The following is a 19,207-nucleotide window of genomic DNA, read 5'->3' on the forward strand; positions in this document are numbered from 1 at the left end:
ATTGTTTCGTTGAGCCTGGTCACTTGTTGGCGGGAAAAGCTTGGGAACGGCGAGGAGGTACATTTCTATTCTTCAGCCAAGAATCGATAGGCTGGTTCCGGCAAGTGGATTTACTTCTCAGAAACCCAAGTGCACGTGCGCGCCGCATACGCTCCCAGCATTGTCCGTTTTCGACAATTGCAAATCTTTCCTGCATTCCCGGGAAATCATTTAATGGCCGTATGCGTCATGCTCCTTTCTTGTCCTGCACGTCAGCGGACGTGTCACTCTGTCGTCTCCTTTGGACAGTAGGCATTCCTCACTGGACGATAAGGCTTCTCGACGGGAAGGGTGAACAATTGAACCAAAGCACTTCCGGCTATTTCCCGCAGGGGGACATTTCTTTGTGTTTTTCTAGACGTTCTCTTGACAGGGTCAATTTGGCATTTGCAGGGTGTCCACAAAGCAAAACAGGCTTACAAAACAGGATTCCTGGAAACAGGCTCACTTAGAGCCATTGTACCAACACCACATATCCACAGCACTTATCCATGCCCACAGGCGAACAATAGAGCGCGCAAGTGCGGATGATGCACGGTCGTAACAGCCTCCTCCCCCGCCAGAAGAGTCTCGGAGGGCAGCAGTCGCAGCTGCTGCATGAAGAGACGACTTAATGGCCTGCACATGAACGCTTGAAGCTCGCTGTTGCTTGTCGCGTTGTCTTGATTGTCGTAGGCCAAATTGCTCGAGCTGTCTGAAACTCAGCCACATGTCGAAGCAAGCACTCGGCTCCCGTCTGAAGAGACCAGGTTAAAAGAAAACTGTCATTGTTGTTCGAGAAAAGCCCACTCTCAAGACGTTCAGGACCCACATATTCCTAGAAAACCAAATGTGCTGCTTTACATAGTCACACATGTACAAGTGCACGAGAAAAAAAAAAAAAAACCTGATTATCAATTTGGATACATGGTGAGGAACACCTCGGACCACTTAGAAAGAGCGGCTAAGCGCGTCCGCATTCCCATTTAACTTCCCCTTTTTGTATCTTATTTCAAAATTGTACTGCTGTAAAATCAAGCTCCACCTAAGAAGGCGACTGTTCTTCGATGTCGCAGTTTGCAGCCAAGCCAGGGGACAATGGTCCGTCTCTACGAGGAATTTGGCCCCTCCAAGATAGCACTGCAATTTTTGAATGGCCCATACAATGCAAGCGCACTCTTTCTCTGACGCGCAATAAGCCCTCTCTCTAGAACTCAGTTTTCTGCTCAGGTAGAGCACGGGGTGCTCATTACCGTCGTCATCTCTCTGGCAGAGAACAGCACCTAACCCTCGATCACTGGCATCACACTGGACCGTGAATTCTCGGCCATAGTCTGGAGCTCGCAATACCGGACGGCTAATCAGCACAGCCTTCAGGTTTACGAAGGAGGCTTCCTTTTGTTCGTCCCAGACTACATTTGTCGGTTCTGTCCTGCGGAGAGCGTCGGTCAGAAGGCTAGCCAAAGCTGAATAGTTAGGGATGTAGTGATTGTAGTACCCAGTCAGACCCAGGAATGCTCGAATTTCCGTCTTCGTGCTCGGCCGCGGGTAGTCTGCTACCGCAGAAATCTTAATCTCGCTGGGTTTCCTGAAACCTTGACCTACATTGTGACCCAAGTAGTCCACGGTCGCCCTTGCCAGGCAACATTTCTCGGCCTTTACGGTTAGTCCAGCTTGACGCAAAAGGCTCAGTACAGCTCTTAGATGTACCATATGGTCCGCCCATGAGTCGGAAAAAACCGCAATGTCATCTAAATAAGGCACCGCGAATGTTTCACACCCCTTTAAAACCCTATCCATGAGTCGGGAAAAACAAAATGGAGCATTTTTGAGCCCGAAACTCATCATTGTTGGCTGGTAGCTGCCCGTCGGAGTGACGAAAGCCGCGTATCTGCTGGCGCGTTCAGTGAGCGGTACTTGCCAGTATCCTCGAGTAAGGTCCAGCGTAGTCACATATGCCGCTCTACTGACCTGTTCTACTCTCTCCTCAATATTCGGAATAGGATACACTTGATCCCTGGTGAGAGAATTTAGCTTTCGGTAGTCTACCACAGGCCTAGGGTCTGGAGCTTCTACTAAGATCATAGGCGAAGCATAATCGCTTTCCGGGGGTTTTATTACTCCCAATTCCAGCATGCGAGTTACTTCCCTATCCAGAATTTCTCTTTGCCTTGGAGAAAATCGGTAGCACCTTGATCGCACTGGCACGTCTGAAGTCAGCTCAATATCGTGCTCAGTCAAATCAGTCCTGCCTGGCCTGTCCACGAAGCAGGCCTCAAACTCTGTTATTATCTCGCCCAGATCGGACAGCTGAGATTTCTTTAGTTCTCCTATCTGCTCCGTCCTTTTGAGAAGCTCCTGTATCTTAGGATCATTGGCTTGCTCCATAGCCAAGTCCTCTCGGGTTCCACTTAAAAGTCTCGTGAGATTACTAGACACTGGCGGCAAGAGGTTATTCTCGAGAACGTCCTCATTCCGCGTCTCATCAAGCTCACTTTCAAGTTGACTTATTTGAGATGCCTCGCTCTCAAAGTTTTCTGACCTGCTATCTTCCGCATCGACCACTGTTTTAACAGCCGTTTCCTCCGCTGTGGCTTTTTCTGGAATGAGCAGTGTAGCTAGTTCTCGCGCCTTTGAACGTGTTAAGGCTTGCACAACTCTTTCTCCGAAAAGGATGCCCCTCTTTCGCAGTAGCATGTCCGATTTGTTGGAAAACAAATACGGATAGCACTTAGGAAGCTTTCCTGAAACGGCAGCCTCGGTTGTTAACTTGCCGAAAGGGCCCTCGATGACCACGTTCGCGATTGGCAAGCACACACTCTGTTCCTCCACTACCTGGCGGATCCATGCACACTGTCCTGTATAGTCGGAAGGCGACACATACGCCGGATGAACTACATCCATCGTTGCGGCCGAATCGCGCAGTACCTTGCAGGGCTTCCCGTTGACTACTAGGTCATGCAGGTAGGGTTCCAAAAGCTGCATATTTTCATCGCAGTCACTGACATACGAGAAAGCAATCTTTTCTTTCCGACAGTTGACGGCAATGTGACCCTGCTCATTACACCTAAAGCATATGTGAGCGGCTTCCTAGCTCCAAGCTTGTTCTTTGTGTTCTGCGCGTTGGTCACTTCCCCACTTTTCTCACTGCCGTCCTTTCTAGGCCGTTTGCCTGAAGAAGCCTTCCTTTCTTCGTTTGCAAATCTAGCAAAGTGCCTTTTCTGACGGTTGTTCACACTGAACTTGGGATTGCGGGGCCTATCCACTGCTGGGTTGCTGAATTGTCGGCGCGAAGCATACTCCTCAATAAGTTCGGCAGCTTCAGTTGCCGACTTAATTTCGCCTCGGTCCTGTAACCAATTTCTTTCTTTTTCTGGGAGGCAGTTATAAAACTGCTCCAAAAGAATTCGCTCGACTACAGCGTCCCTATCACTGTAGGAATCAGTGCTCTTTAGCCACTCGCCCAAATTAACTCTTAAATTGTACAGGAATTCAGGGTAACTCTCGTCCCTGGACTTAGTAGCGTTCCGAAAACGTTGTCTGAACGCCTCGGCGCTAAGCCTATACTTTCTCAGAAGGCAAGCTTTGACCTTCTCGTAGTTGTCCGCGTCCTCCTTGCTTAGCCGCGCGACAACCTCCGCTGCCTCGCAGGGCAGAACCGTCAATAATCTCTGAGACCAAGTGTCTCGCTGGAAGGACAGTTTTTCGCAGGTTCGCTCAAAGTTAGCCAGATACAGACCGATATCCCCTGATATCACATATGGCTGCATGTACTTTGACATCTTGAAATCTGCCTCCTTGTTGAGACGAGGTACCGCTAGCTGGGGACAATCGCCCGACCTCTTGCTCAACTCTAGTTCTAATTTCCGGAGCTCAATGTCTAGCTTCTTTTCCTCTTTTCCCCTCTCACGTTCGCGCTCCCTTTCCTCTTTTTCCCTCTCAAGTTCACGCTCACGCCTCTTTTCCTCTTTTTCCCGCTCTTTCTGCTGTCTGAGCTGCTCCTCCTTTTTTTGGGCGATGAGGTTCCAGGCTTCACTGAGCTCCTCATCATCGGCTCCCAAATCAGTGATTGCCTTTAAAATCAAGGGTTTTCGTGCCAAACCACTTGTATCAATTCCTAATTCCTCACACAACAGCAACAGGTCCGGTTTCTGCAGCTTTTGTAGGTCCATGATCGCTCCGAGTGTCGGCTACTTCCAAAACAACTGTGCAAACTACCAAACCTAAAGGCGTTTCCACACTCTCTTTACCAGTTCTAAAATCTAACCCTGTTCTAGAACCTGGTCCACATCAGAAGAAAAGCCAAGCACTCACCCACACATGCGATCGATGTTCCGAGCTGCCCTCTTGTTGGCCGATTGTTGCTCCTGCTTGTTGCTTGAGATGCCACCTCCGATCACCAGATGTTGTGGCTTGTAGATTCTGATCCACCTCGAATCACCAGATGTTGTAGCTTGTAGATCCAGATCCCAACGCTGGTCACCAGTTGTCGTGACGCTGGGACTAAGTTGACCCGGCCTTCACTTGGTAGCGTGCAGAGACTCGGGGTTGAAGAAGGACTGAATCTTCGAAGTTGGTAAAATATATACAAGCAGGTTTAATGGCACTTTGAGAAAACTTATTTACATGATTATTTACACGAAAAAGAAGGGTACAACAGCAAAATGGCAAGTGTTAAGAGTTCATAGCGAGAAGCGACTGGATGAGCCGTTTACCCAGGGCTCAGAGCGACATTTTGTGCTCTGCAGCGTCCTTAAAACCCCCTATGTCCAGCCCCTCTCTGAAGATGCTGACCAACCAAATCCAGGGCACGCCCCTCAGATATCGGCATCCAATCGAACACATCACTGCACTGATGGTCTGAAGCACTGACTGGCCCGGCATTGTTTCGTTGAGCCTGGTCACTTGTTGGCGGGAAAAGCTTGGGAACGGCGAGGAGGTACATTTCTATTCTTCAGCCAAGAATCGATAGGCTGGTTCCGGCAAGTGGATTTACTTCTCAGAAACCCAAGTGCACGTGCGCGCCGCATACGCTCCCAGCATTGTCCGTTTTCGACAATTGCAAATCTTTCCTGCATTCCCGGGAAATCATTTAATGGCCGTATGCGTCATGCTCCTTTCTTGTCCTGCACGTCAGCGGACGTGTCACTCTGTCGTCTCCTTTGGACAGTAGGCATTCCTCACTGGACGATAAGGCTTCTCGACGGGAAAGGTGAACAATTGAACCAAAGCACTTCCGGCTATTTTCCGCAGGGGGACATTTCTTTGTGTTTTTCTAGACGTTCTCTTGACAGGGTCAATTTGGCATTTGCAGGGTGTCCACAAAGCAAAACAGGCTTACAAAACAGGATTCCTGGAAACAGGCTCACTTAGAGCCATTGTACCAACACCACATATCCACAGCACTTATCCATGCCCACAGGCGAACAATAGAGCGCGCAAGTGCGGATGATGCACGGTCGTAACACGCCCTTGGTGGAACGGAGGATGCATATTTCGGTGTAGGGGATTAGCTATGAACGAGTTTGATCACCCGGGCTGTATAGCCTGTTTTTGTACGAGACCTTGCGGGCTAGTCAGGCTAAGGTCCATAAGAACGGTCTGGCCCGTGCGGGTTGCTGCTAGTCGATTAATCTGGGTGACGCGTTGGGCGGTAAGGAGTTCTTCGGCTGTATTGCGCATCCCTAATTGCAAAAGGCGCTCTGTGGGAGTGCTTTGGGGCAGGCCTAGTGCCTTTTTAACTGCGTTTCGTATAATGACGTCAATTTTCTTATAATCTTCCGTTTTGAGGTGATACACAATTCTGTTAATGATGAATGCTTGAACCAGGCGCAGGGTGTCTTGTTCGAGCATACCCTTGTTGTTGGTAGTGACCCTGGCTATCATACGTGCAACCTGCAGACTGGTGTTTTTGAGCCGAGTGAGGGCGTACCCATGGAGTTTGCTGATACATGTGGCGCCACCTAGCAGTTGACGGGCTCTAACAATGAGGCGGCTCAGAAGCAGACGCTGTGTATGTTGCGGCCGCTGTCTCCTTTTGCGTTCCGGTTTGTTTTTTTTATTTTTTTTATCCCATTGAGTGTGATTTATTCATTTAGTGGCTTCAGCGGTGTCGTGCGATGCTTGGACTACTACAGATGCGAACAAGAATAAAAATAAGCGCAGGGGCGGCGAGAAAGACTGCCACAATCGCGAAGGTGACCCAATCGCACCGCTTGCTGGGGAGAACCTGGGAAAATGAGAGAAGAGGATAATAGCTGTGAGTAAATAATGTAACTGAAATTCATTTTCTTATGGGATAAATGGCGTACTGACGCCAAGAGGTTAAAATAAGGCGATTGCCTCTTGAGCGGAGGAAACGGTATAAACTTCTACTCGGGGCGCCGTACGCTGGTTGGAGCACTCTCCTTAGTACGTGCTCCGCACTGTAAAATTTGGCGTGTACTGGTATATTCTGTGCAGGATCGAGTAGCATTGTCCTTCTTTTAAAGGACGTATGGTCCAGAAAAGCAACAAAGCCGCAAAGGCGCAGCATCAAATTCCAGCTGCATTTCATCGGAGGGGAAAGAAAAAAAAAATGTTCGTGGGCTATCTGAACCGGACGTCTACTGCGGTGTCTATTCGGAACCTTAGAGCCAAAATACGTTCAGAATTTCCAATTACAGATTTGGATAAGCATGATTATCTGTAAATTAGGTCTTAAGGTGCTGAAAAAGTCGGACTGGCGGTTTGTGGAGACCCGTGATACCGTGTACGCGGAGCAGGAACTTTTTTCTGCAGTTTCGCGCCAAACATTTCTTGCGCTGGCTGCTCAAGCTGCTCAAGAGTTTCTTGACCCAGACGATAGACCGTTCCATCATTAGTAGCAACAGTCAAAAATCACAATTCTAACGACGTCACTTATGGGAGCTTTCTGGTTGAGTGCCACAGCATTGCGCACCGGCTTTCCCCACGCTTGAAAGTGCAGAAAGAACCCGAGAAAAGATTGATCGCCTGTTTTTATTTTTGTTCTTGCTGTTTGATTATAGCAGAATAATAATGTACCCAAAGTTTCACTTTACAGTTTAATACCATGACGAATATTTTTGTTCGTGGTGCGCAGCTGTTGATAGGGCCGCGGATCGAGGTTATAGGCACGAAAATGCATACCTGTTTTCGTTCATGACGCACGCTACAACCGCACAGTGCTTGCAGTCGTCACGATATCCATAGAGGGAACCGCACCTGCGTTCCAGTAACCTCGATCCGCGGCCCTGTCAACAGCTGCGCACCACGAACAAAAATATTCGTCATGGTATATAACTGTAAAGTGAAACCGCGGGTAAATTATTATTCTGCTGCAATCAAACAGCAAGAACAAAAATAAAAACAGGTGATCAATCCCTTCTCGGGTTCTTTCTGCACTTTCAATGTTTGGGTATGAAGTGTGAACGTATAGATAAATGAAAAGCTCCGTTTACATCAGCCAACAATTTCCATTGATTTAATCATTTCTTAATTCTTCATCACATATCCCACTGGTGCCCTGAGGCAATAAATATCGTTTCGAAATAAAACCGCACCTTCTACTCAACGTCGTGCGCGTGGTTGTTCCGTCGCGAGCGGCGCACACTTCACGTTCTAAACATGACCATTCCCGAACAGGCAGTGTCCTTCCGCCAGTATTGTCGTTCAGAAGTAGCTTTCAAGATTCGGTTGCCTTACATCCGCAGAAAGTGAGAGCCGACATGCTCGCCGCCGTACTACGCGAATGCAACCTGACCGCGCCGGCCGCTTCAAATAACTCGGCGCCGCCGCTGGCGGCGCTGCACAATGCGCTCCACTAGCGCCGCCTTGCCACTGCAGGTTGCCTTAAGGCACGTTCGTATGGCTTGGTTCATACGGCGGGGCTTTATATGTGGGATGGTATCCTACGCTATCGCGTCAGACCCTTAAAGGCGGAGCTTAATTGTCCCCATATTTAGTTGCAATAAACTCCTTTACCACGACCGCCTAAAACGCCTGTAAAATTTGATGCATTCAACGGAACGCTGGTTGTATTTGATGCAACGCTCGGTCACCCGCAGCCAAAGCTTTTGCTCCACACTCGTATGCCGTAGCCACAAATGGCAGGCGCAACAAAACTATGAGGAGACGGCGGCAGAAGAAACGGATGAGGAGTGCGCTGCACATCTTGAGAAAAGGAGGAAGAGGGCTTTAGCCGGTTTAATCGTTGATTGGCTTGGTTTGTCGAGTTTAACGTCCCAAAGCGACTCAGGCTATGAGAGACGCCGTAGTGGAGGACTACGGAAATTTAGGCCACCTGGAGTTCTTTAACGCGCACTGACATCGCACAGAACACGGGCGCCTTGCTTTTCGTCCTTGGGAACAGTAGTCGAGCGCCTTAACCACTGCGCCACCTCGGCGGGGCCTAGAGACGTAGAAGATGGTCGGCGCGCAGGCTCTGCACAAAGAGTTGGCGAGAACGAGTCGGCCACGCGAGAGTTTCACCGCCGCTTCATAAACAACCCCTTTGGAAATGTGTGTTCTGCGAAACTCCTACCCTTGACTCACGCCTAGCCCACATCGAGAGGCTTATCATAGCATCCTGGGACGCTGGAAAAACAATAAACTATACAGACGACTTAAAAAGCGGCTGGCCGCACTTCAGACACAAATAGAACAATATCGTGTAGAACTGTCTCTTCAAAATCAATAAAACTGTCGGGCTCTGCCACTACCATGGGGAAGAGCTCCTCAGCCACTGATGGCAATATGTGATGAGCTTCTGTTTCAGAAAAAAACGGCTTAACGCACCTGCTGGGATGTTAAATTTGCCTTTCTAATGTTTAATAGCGCAGTTGAAACCCATGGAGCTGAAGAACCCATCATCTTACTCTGCTTCATACTTGCTCGGTGCGGAACATTCATGCGAGTGAAGCATGGTCACAATGAACATCGAACTCTGTAAATTAAACGTAGGGTCGAAATTTGCCGAGGGCCCACACTACAGCCAGGCACTCCCATTCCTGCACAGTATACTTCTTTTCAGCAGCAGATAACGCCCAGCTGATGAACGATACTGGACGCAGAACTCCGTTGGCTCCTTGAAGCAGGATAGCTGCAATGCCAACTCCACTAGCATCAGTCTCAATGATAAAAGGGCGATCGAGGTCAGGCAAGCTGAGTACTTCTCCCACAGAAAGCTGGTGCTTAAGAATGGTGAAAGCAGCTTCCTGGTGCGGGCCCCAGCTCCATGGCATATCCTTCCGGATAAGTGATGTTAAGGGCTTGGCTGGGACAGAGAAATTCGACAGAACATACGGTAATACCCTGTCAGTCCAAGGAAAGCTTGTAAATCCTTAGTGTTCTGCGGATGGGGGAGATCTCTGCATTACCTGTACTTTTCCTGGGCCGGAGCAGCAGTTGCCAGGGGAGATAATATGTCCAAGAAACTTCAGCCTGAAGTTTCTTGGACAAAGACAGGTGCACTCGTCCAAGGGCTTGTACTCGGTTCTATAAGTCCCTCGTTGAGCAGCTCTTGAAGGCACTGATAGATAACCTCTCTTTTCTTGGCATTCACTGGGCGAAGCGTGCAACGTGTTGGTACGTTGTCTTCCGTGACAATCTTAAGCTCCACTAGGGTGGTGAGTCCCGGCTTTGCACTAAAGACGGCCTAAAATCATCCAGCACTGTTAACACACGCCTGTCCAAGTCCTCAGGCTGGCTGCTTACTCTGCTTTCGGTGTGCTGTGGCACTGGCTCTTGAAAGAAGGTGTGGGCATACACATCATCGGTCAGTGCAGATTGTGTAGGCCTACCACTTGCGGACGCACGAACTTGACGAGAGAATACGCGTCTGTGCCAACTGTCCACCAACCACGGCCCATATGGATACACATGTCTGATGCTACAAGTAAGTCTCTTCCTAGAACCACATCCCTACACAGTCCCGGCATGTGCAAGAAGCGTTGCTTGCGACTGGCCCCTGCCCAACGAATCCTGCATCGCACCGACCGAGTTGTGCCAGTCCACCCTGTCGCTAGATGGAGGGAATGATATTTTCTCTAGGAATGGCACCTACCAACTCTGCTGCTGCCATAGCAGAGTCATCAAAAAGGCTTACACTTGATCCGGTATCCAGGAGTGCTAAGAATACACGATCGCCAACCGCTATTTCAGGCGGGGGCTTTCCTTCCAGCCGTCGCTGCCACTTGCAGCGTTGCGGCGTAGGTGCCGGCTGCAGAAGCACCTACAACAGAGCGTTCCCCGGCCAGTTGGCTTTAGTATGCCCAGCCCTGTTGCACCGAAAGCAACGGGGCTGTCCTCTTGACTGCCTCGTAGCACAATGTCTAGCAAAGTGGCCTGCAGCTCCAACGATGGCAGACGAGTCCTGTCGAGGTGCCTCGGGGGCGCTACTTAGTGGATGCCGCCGCATACTGCTGGGAGGCAATATGGCCGAATTTGTAACGTCGATTTTGCCACTTCCATTATCCACTGTCCCCGGCCAGCAGTCACTTGGCGCAGGCATGCTTGCGAAATGGGTAGTTTGCAAAGCTGATGGGAGCAAAGCCCACTCATACGCAGGGACATTTAAAGAGCTCTGGTTGCTTTGTCCACATCCTTGAGCTTCTGCAACGTGGTCGACAAAGGCTAGATCTCGGGCCACTTAGTTACTTCGAGGAGGGGGTGACACGTAGTTGAGGCAGCTCCACGTCTTCTCCATCAATGTTCCCACCGCCTTTCGCTATATCGCGCAGATCCTTAAACTGCCTGTTTTCCGCTAGTAGTTGGAAGTGTGGGTGCATGAGTTTCCTGAATGTATGAACTTTTTCATCTTCAGATACCGGCTCACCAATTCTCTCATAATATTCCGCTATCACGTGAATGAAGTGGCGGAGATTCTCCTGCAGCTGCTGCGTGCGCCGCTGCAGCTCATTTTTCGAGCGCTCTTTATAGTCGACGGACACAAACTCAGTCTGAAATAGCTGCACGAACGCTGTCCGAGTATCAAACTTGCCTGTGAAGCGCAGCCACAGTTTTCGACTGCCTTCCAAGGCCGCTGAAACCACTTGGCACAGGCGCTGTGATACCCGAGATGTCACAAAACTCCCTTAACCACTACAAGCATTTATCCGGCGTTTGGCGGTCTTCGTAGCCCGAAACCTTTGGCACCTCCGAGTACGCGCTGCTTGATCTCCAAGGCGCGGGCGGCACCGCTGCCGCCTCGGTCAGTGCCGCGGCCTCGGTCGGATGTAGGCCTAGCTCTGCGGCCTGGCCTACCAGGCCCGAGTCCACCGGTGTCTGGAGAGGAACCTCCTCTGCAATTCCCTCCCGTGCCAGAGTCAAACCGTCGGTCTGCGACAGCAGGTCCTGAATTACACAGTGAGCCACGACTGGACGCGGCTACTCGTCGCCTTGTTCCGCACCGGTGTCCATGTTGACGCTTAGGACGAGCCCCCAATTTTGTCAGGTTCTAGGGCTTAAAACTGGGTTTATTGCTTCAAACGAAAAACACTTCCGTGCCGCAAAACGTCAGTCCCGCACTCCGCTCCATAAGTCCCTAAGTCCGCTCCGTTGACCAATGGCTCAGTTCAAACACCGCACCACACCGCACCACAGATTACACACGCTTCTTCCGTTGTCCCGACGCCATCTTCCTCCCCGCGCACACCTAGCCTCGGCCCCAAAACACCGCCTCGCTACCCTCGTAACCACCAGACACCTCACATAGGTACGGAGTAGTGTAAAGCACACGGCTGAGGATGAAGACATGGATGAGGCGACAAAGGTCGCTCGCTTCTTCATGCTCCTATGGTGGCCCGAAACACTGCGGATGAGGTACGATATCGCGCCTGCAACCGATCTGAGTTTTTCTTTTTTTTAGGCTGGTGGTGCTTTTATCATTGCTCTGGATGTCTAGGCCCAATACGCGGAGGGTTTCAACCTCCGGTACTGGGTTCCTATTCAGTTCAACAGTAATAGGGGAGCAGGGAATGGCGGTTCTTGGGGCGGATGAGCAGCAGTTCGGTTATCTGGGGAGCAGGGCAGTCCAATGCTCCTTGCTTAATTTTCGGTCCCGGTGGCTGCTTTCTGTAAAGTGTATTCCATACCGCCGTTACTGCCGTGAGTGGTCCACAGCGTGATGTCATGTCGGCATAGAGGGTGTGTTTCAGATGGGGAATGTCTGACAGTTTTCGGGCGAGGGGGATTTGGATGACGTTAAACAAGAAGGGGGAGAGTATACGGACCCTTGCGGGGCGCCGGCACTCTGAAGCGTGTAGGAGGAGGAAGAAAGAGGGCCGAAGTGTATCTCCGCCGTGCGCTCAGCGAGGAACGCTCGAATGTAGGTGTACGTTCGCGCACCTACATTAGTGTGGATAGGGCAGTCATTATTACCTGATTTTCGATGCGATCAAAAGCTTTGGAAAGATCCAAAGCTAAGACTGCCTTGGTGTGACAAGGAAGTAGTGGGTCAAAAATGTCGTGGGTGAGTTGCAGCATGGCGTCCTGTGAGGATAGATGGGGTCGGAATCCCACCATGCTGTGCGGATATAGATTGTTGTCTGCCATATGTGTTGTAAGCCTCGCTAACACAACATGCTCGAAGAGCTTCCCGAGGCACGAGGTTAGCGAAATCGGGCGCAGGTTTTTGAATGTAAGTAATTCGTTAGGTTTGGGTATAAATATAACCTTCGCATGACGCCAGGACTGCGGGAGGACACCTTCCCTTCCAGCACTGGTTAAAGTATGCCGTAATTTTGGTGATCGCCTGGTCTTCCAGATTACGGAGCATGGTGTTAGTGATTTGGTCCAGACCAGGTGTGGAGTTTGTTCGAATACTAATTAAGGAGGGCTGCTCTGACTACCGTCTCCGTGAACTTCGTGTCCAGTGTCGAATTGGGCTGTCAAGGGGTTAAAGGTGTTGGGGCTTCCGGAGAGGTGTATGTGTTTTGAAGTGTGTCTAAGAGGGTGTCGGGACCTTCAATATGTTTATGTATGGAGGCGTGTCACTTGGTGTTGTGTTGTGGGCTTGGTGCCTGTAGGGTCAGTGAGATGTCGGAGAAGCTGACATACGTGTTTGGTGGATAGTTTTCTGGCGATGCTATCACATACCTGTCCCTAATTTGATCTACACAGTCTGCTGTAGCAACTTTTCTGACCTTCAGGCAATGGCAGCAGAACAGATGAAGGACAAACTGCTGAGGGACATCTTCGGCTACATTGACAGAAACTGCCTCCCCAAGGGCAACAAAACGGCTAATTTAGTACTAAAAGACCTAGCAGGCGAAAGTGAGGTTGACGCACACGGTGCCCTTGGGTATGTTGGTGGCAATGTGAGGGCACTGTGGATCCCTCAGCAGCTCCAAACAGAGGCCTTGCGTTTGGGACATGAACATCCTCTCAGCGGCCATACAGGCTACTTGAAAACCTACACACGCATCTGTGAGCAATACTTTGGCTTGGAATTCGGGCGGATGTTCGCCGGTATGTCCGTGCCTGTCAGTCATGACAGAGACTAAAGCCACGACGACAGAAGCCGAAGAGTCTGATGTGCAGCTCATGGGCAACAGGACCCACACAAGAATTGGACATCATTGGACCTCTTCCCATCACACCTCGCCGCCACAGGTTTATCCTCGTTGTGCTGGTCAAATTTGTTCCCCCTTCGTGCTCAAACCTCACAAGCCATAGTCGACAAACTTATTGAAGTTTTCTGCAGACATGGGGTCCCACACAGCATCTCCAGCGACAATGGCAAGTCATTCGTTAGCAAGATGTGGAAGCAAGTGATGCGCCACTGAGGCATCACTAATCGCCATACAGTCCCGTATAGACGTATTAGCCCCGAGAGCGAACACTGGCGCCGCTGCGATCGCCGCAGTCTGACGTCACGGCAAGGACTCCGCCAGCCGGGCTATGCCGGGCTGCTGCTCCTCCCGGCCGATGCCGGCTCCTTTCGTTCGTATTCGCTCACGAATAATCATGATGGTAACTTATTGCTCAGTGCGCAGTGAAAATCACTGAAGAAAGCCGGTGTAAGCTTCCACTTTACCCAAAGTTGTTCAAAATGAAGGAGGTTAGATTGATAAAGTTAAGAATGGGGAAGCAACCGTCGGCATTGCCACTAGTGTGAAGTAAGCACTTCAAAAAGGAAGACTGTGTAGCCGGTGTACAAGATACTAGGTAAGCCGTACGTGTAGCGACGCTTTTACGGGCTGTTTGTCAACTAGTCTTTTTTTTTTAATTATTAGTGTACAAGAACAAAACTATTGCCAGACGCTGTTCCATCCGTCAACATTCCCGTGCGTCCTAGCGATGCAAGGCGATCGCTCCCGGGATCGACGAAGCGGCGGCGTAAGTAAATCAGCCATTGCTCAAACTTTCGTTTCCTCGATCTTTGTGTCAGTGAGTGCTCAGACATTTTGCTCAGTAGCGGAATGTCCAAGCTGAATCAACTGTGACCCTGCTTAAGTTTTTGTTTAAAATGTGTCTCACGGCAGTGGTGTTCTCGTGTGCATTCATGCCGCGAAATTTGACCCAGTCCGCACAGCTGTGCTGGTCTTTTTGTTTGAATGCTGATATTTTCCAAGTTTTCCAAGATATGAGGCGCAGATTCAATGCAACGCGTCCCTAAAAACAGCACTTCAGTAACGGTTGTGATAGGGATTTTTTTTTTTTTCGGGCTCCGTGAAGCCCTGCCTTAGCTACGTCTCAGATTTGTGTGCTATGCAACAAGCGTGGCTTTAAAGTGCACGTGATGTGCAGCTGCTCTGCGCTTTTCTAAGGTAATGCCCAAACTTCGTTAAGGCCTTGTTTCAGTGTTTTTTGAGGTTGTAGCCTGAATCTCTCTATCTGATTCGAGGTGAAAGAGGCGTTCCCGCAAAGTCGTACCAGTTCTGCGCACACGTAGAGGCTTTGACAACACACAAGAATGGGGACAGTAGTGAAAATTCGAGCGCCGTTCCAATGGACGATGCTGCACAACTAGAAGAGGAGGTGGAAGTTATAGATTGAGACGGTATGTCTACCTATGGATACGCTATGCGGCCACTATTCCTTTGTGATGATTCACATTGACGTGAATGATTTTTATCAAGCATTCAGGAAAAAGAACAACATTTATATATCCCGCATTGTCTTTAGTTCTGACCATGAAACTGAAATACATGAGTAAGCTATATTCGTGATAAATTATCGGCTTTTGCTTCCTCAGCACTACTATCGATCAAAACAAACAATTAATACCTTAAACAATCTCTATATTACTGCAGTAAATTCGAGTGGAGAGCTTGTTACAACATAAAAATGAAGTAATAAAACCGCAAGTCATTCGTAGATACACGAGGAATTTTCTTTTATCTAGCCACGTCACCAAATGTACATGAAAATACTGCATTTCAACCTTATCACTCTAAGCATAATGTTACCCTAAGAACAGAGAAGGACTGGCCTGTTTAAACAAGACCCATTTTTCATCCTCTTCACATATGGATTCAATGAGCTGTTTGTAGTATTTAACAAAACGAAAAAGTTTTCAATGCGTGACGGAAATTTAGTGATATCTCTGTATCTGTAAAGAGTGGTTTAGATGGCATAATAATTCTGTCGTTTTTTTTTCTCAAGGACCAACACACAGCGCTAACCAAAGCACAGGAAGTTCTGAAGGTATGTAATACAGTTTTATACACTGTTTGCCTGTTTCACCTGCAACTGTTTTTTTTTTTTTTTTTTTGACAGAGTTTGCGCTTTTCTCTTTTCAGGAGTTACCGTGAAGGTTCAGAAGCTTTTCAAGGACGCAGGGATTCAGCTCAGTGCGAATGACATCTTCAAGCAAAAACAGCTAATAACGGTTGCAAAGATCATTGATGAAAGTGGTTTCTTTTCTTCATTAAGGCAGCGACTTGTTTCGCACGCTTTGTCCACATAGGAATTTATGCTCCTCGGTGAAAGGGAGACTGGAAAGAAATTTGCAAATTAGCAGTGCCCCCAAGACATCCCATGCGCGCACGGCTGCGGCGCAATAGGCAGAGGCGAACGGAATGACGGAAATGTTTACGAAGACACGGTTAATAACTCATTTTTCTGGCCATCAAAATGCGCGTTGCTCTTGGCAAATCATGCGTAATTGCTTTTCAAAAATGCTCGACAAGTAAGATGATTCTAGTAAAGTTTTAATCTGTAGCCTCTTTTAAATAAATATCCGTGCACTAATTTCACAGCGCGCAGTCCATAATGCGCGCTCTAAGCAACGTCCACAGCAAAACGGTACAAATTTATCGCGTCGCAGGCATATAGACCTATCTTCATGGTTGTATTACATTCGTAATACAATCATGAAGATAGTGACTCCACGCACATCATCAGTTTTAAGGGACGACGCACGAAATGCTCCTGCCGCGGCGATGGCACCAGCTGCGCCCGTCGCGGCGAGCGCTCGGGCAGTCGCGAGACTTGCGCTCACCGCGACGAGCCCATGTTTCGTGTTTTGAAAGCAAGAGGAATCATTATTAAATACTTTTTTTCCCTGACACTCGATCGGTGCTGTCTGCGTTGTTCATAACGCTTTGTTATGTGAACAACCGAGGCCGCAGACTCGAAGCTACGCGGCAACCCGGAGAAGCCAGAGCGATCGGCGCAGGCAGTCCTTGCCGTGACGTCACGTCGGGCTGACCGCCAGAGGGCGCCACTCAAACTTCTCGGGGCAGCGAGGGAGAGGCACAATGCTGTTGTGAAGCAGGGCATCATGGCATACTGCGATAACCACCGCAATAAGGACAGACTTCTCCCGGAGATCGCCTTCGTCATGCGCGCTTCAGAAAAGGTAGTCACAGGGTACACACCAGCTTACCTCTGCTTCGGAAGAGAGCTACGCACCCCATGGGTATTGTTGTCCCCTCCCGGAAGTCGGGGACCATCCACCCACGAATATTTTTTTATTTATTTACAATACTGCCGGTCTTCTTCCAAGACCACAGCAGGGGGCTTTTAGTACACTTTGAGTAGAACATATGTACATATCTTTCACGGGCAGCACAACAGGACATAAAAGTACACGTACGCGAAAAGAGGGAACATTACATGGGCTAAAATCACATACAGAGCAAAATGATCAGCAATAAAAAAAAACTTCACAATGCAGTCTACATCCCGTAAATCACAAAATTGTACACGTTACCGTATTACTATCAACAGGTAGCAGGTACGGCTCTTGCAGCGCTATCATGAATTTGTTAAATGATCTACTTCTGATATGAATGAAGATAGCGATTGCACGCTAGTAATGCAGAAATGTCAAAAAAAACCTTCAAGATGCTCTGGAGTTCGCTCGGGATCACCAGAAGAAGATGAAGGAAGTGCAAGAGACAGTACAACAAACGACGCTAGCCCTACGAGTTTGAAGTCGGGGACATGGTCCTCCGTGACTGCCACACCCTCAGCAATGCCACCAAGGGCACAGCAAGTAAACTAGCGCCGCGACGCGGTCGTTAGAGAATAGCGAGGTGGTGGTTTGGGGTCCAGGCTAGGTGTGCGCAGGGAGGAGGGAAGATGGCGTCCTCCATGCAACGGAAGTAGCGTGTGTGATCTGTGGTGCGGTGTGGTGCGGTGTTTGAACTGAGCCGTTGGTCAGCGGAGCGGATTTATGAGTGTGGGAGTGACGTTTTGCGATACTGGCGTGTTTTTCGTTTGAAGCAATAAATCCAGTCTTAACCCCTAGAACCGGACACCTACAGCTGTCCAAACATGACATAAACGCTTTGGATGCCTTGATCCTCAAGGCATACAAGGTCATACTTCACTTGCCCCTCAACACACCCACAGACAGATCATACAGATTGCTAGGCCTGGGTCTACACAACACGTCTTGGGGGCTCGTGGAGGCCCACCGACAGGCCCAATACTTCAGACTCATGCAAACATACACTAGATGGTATATCCTAGACTCCCTTGGAATCAGGATACCGGCTAACGATCCAATCCTTCTCTCCATGCCTCGACACATTCACCGAGAACTACTCATCAAGCCACCCCCGAAAAATATGCATCCATCCTACCATGATCAGTGCCGCAGAGCCCGTGCAAAGGCGCCTCCATCGATATTACGACGGTGAGTCGGATGCTGCATGCACGGGTAATGAAGCGACTGCAGCCCTGGCGGATTCCTCCTCATCCCCTCTCATTACATTACCTCTCCCCCCCGCAGACACCTCCCCAGAAGCTGCAGAGGAAGCTGCCATTGTATTAGCCATAAGCCGCTCAGAAGCCCAGTATATTTTAACAGATTCAAGAACAGCTATTCTAAAATTTGAACGAGGCCGATGCACATGTTCCTGATTTTAGCATATTGGGCGGCCAGATGCGCCCCCGCCCCGCCACGTGGAGCTGATATGGGTGCCTGCGCACTCCGGGAATCCCGGAAACGAGGCTGCCAACCTTTTAGCTCGAGGTTCTTTAAACCGGGCTCAGATGGCCTCTAAACCGGGATTTATGAAGGAATGCATGTACTCGTTAAGTGAGCTGACGCAGGCCTACAGAGCCTCACGCCAGCTCAACCCCACACCCTCACCCCTCCCTAAAAAAATAAAAATTATTTGTGGTTTAACTCTGGCTAACCCTAGTTGAATTGCGATAGCAACGGCGGAAGCTTCTTTTTTCTGCTACATTATTTCCCTATCACGGCCTATCAGTGTAATGTGCTACATAAGAGTATGTCGCGAGAGCGTAAGTGTGGTGACGCCGCGCGTCGGTGCCCAGGAAAGACAATATTTCGGGGCGGCGCGTGCCACCAAATGACCCCGTTTATTCTCATGACAATGTTTATATACAGATGACAGCAGGTTGTGCTCGTGATGAAATAGCGCCCTCTATACACAACATCTTTCCCCCCTTAGATAAACAACAAAAATGCATGCTAAAACTCAAGATTGCTGCAAGCAGGCAAAAACGAAACAAACCAGAACACTAACTAGTATATTTAGGTTACGTAATCCCGGTACCACGTGGGCGCTGTCCGTTGTCGCCGAGATCTACGCGGCACCCCTGCAGCCACATTTTCCGTCCGCCCAGTGGTTCCTTGCTGTTGAGAATGTTCCATTTGCTGCCCAACAAGCACAACACACTCTGCACCAGAAGTCTGAGAAAGTTCTTCATGCAGTGTGTCTGCCTCTGCCGCATCCTGCACAGACTCCTGACGATCATCACCCGATGT

At 49.4% G+C, this 19,207-nt stretch overlaps 1 long non-coding RNA gene across 1 annotated transcript; it reads left to right on the forward strand.

Moving 5' to 3' along the window:
- The first annotated feature begins 13,933 nt into the window (after window positions 1–13,933).
- Window positions 13,934–15,847, forward strand: LOC146186582 (uncharacterized). Its single transcript, XR_014707863.1, has 4 exons — window positions 13,934–14,184; window positions 14,253–14,355; window positions 15,625–15,666; window positions 15,762–15,847. It is a non-coding gene; the product is annotated as an uncharacterized LOC146186582 (long non-coding RNA).
- Window positions 15,848–19,207: the final 3,360 nt, after the last annotated feature.

This window comes from Amblyomma maculatum, chromosome 6, assembly GCF_055883805.1.
Source record: "Amblyomma maculatum isolate TAMU_Amacu chromosome 6, ASM5588380v1, whole genome shotgun sequence".
Lineage (NCBI taxonomy): Eukaryota > Metazoa > Arthropoda > Arachnida > Ixodida > Ixodidae > Amblyomma > Amblyomma maculatum.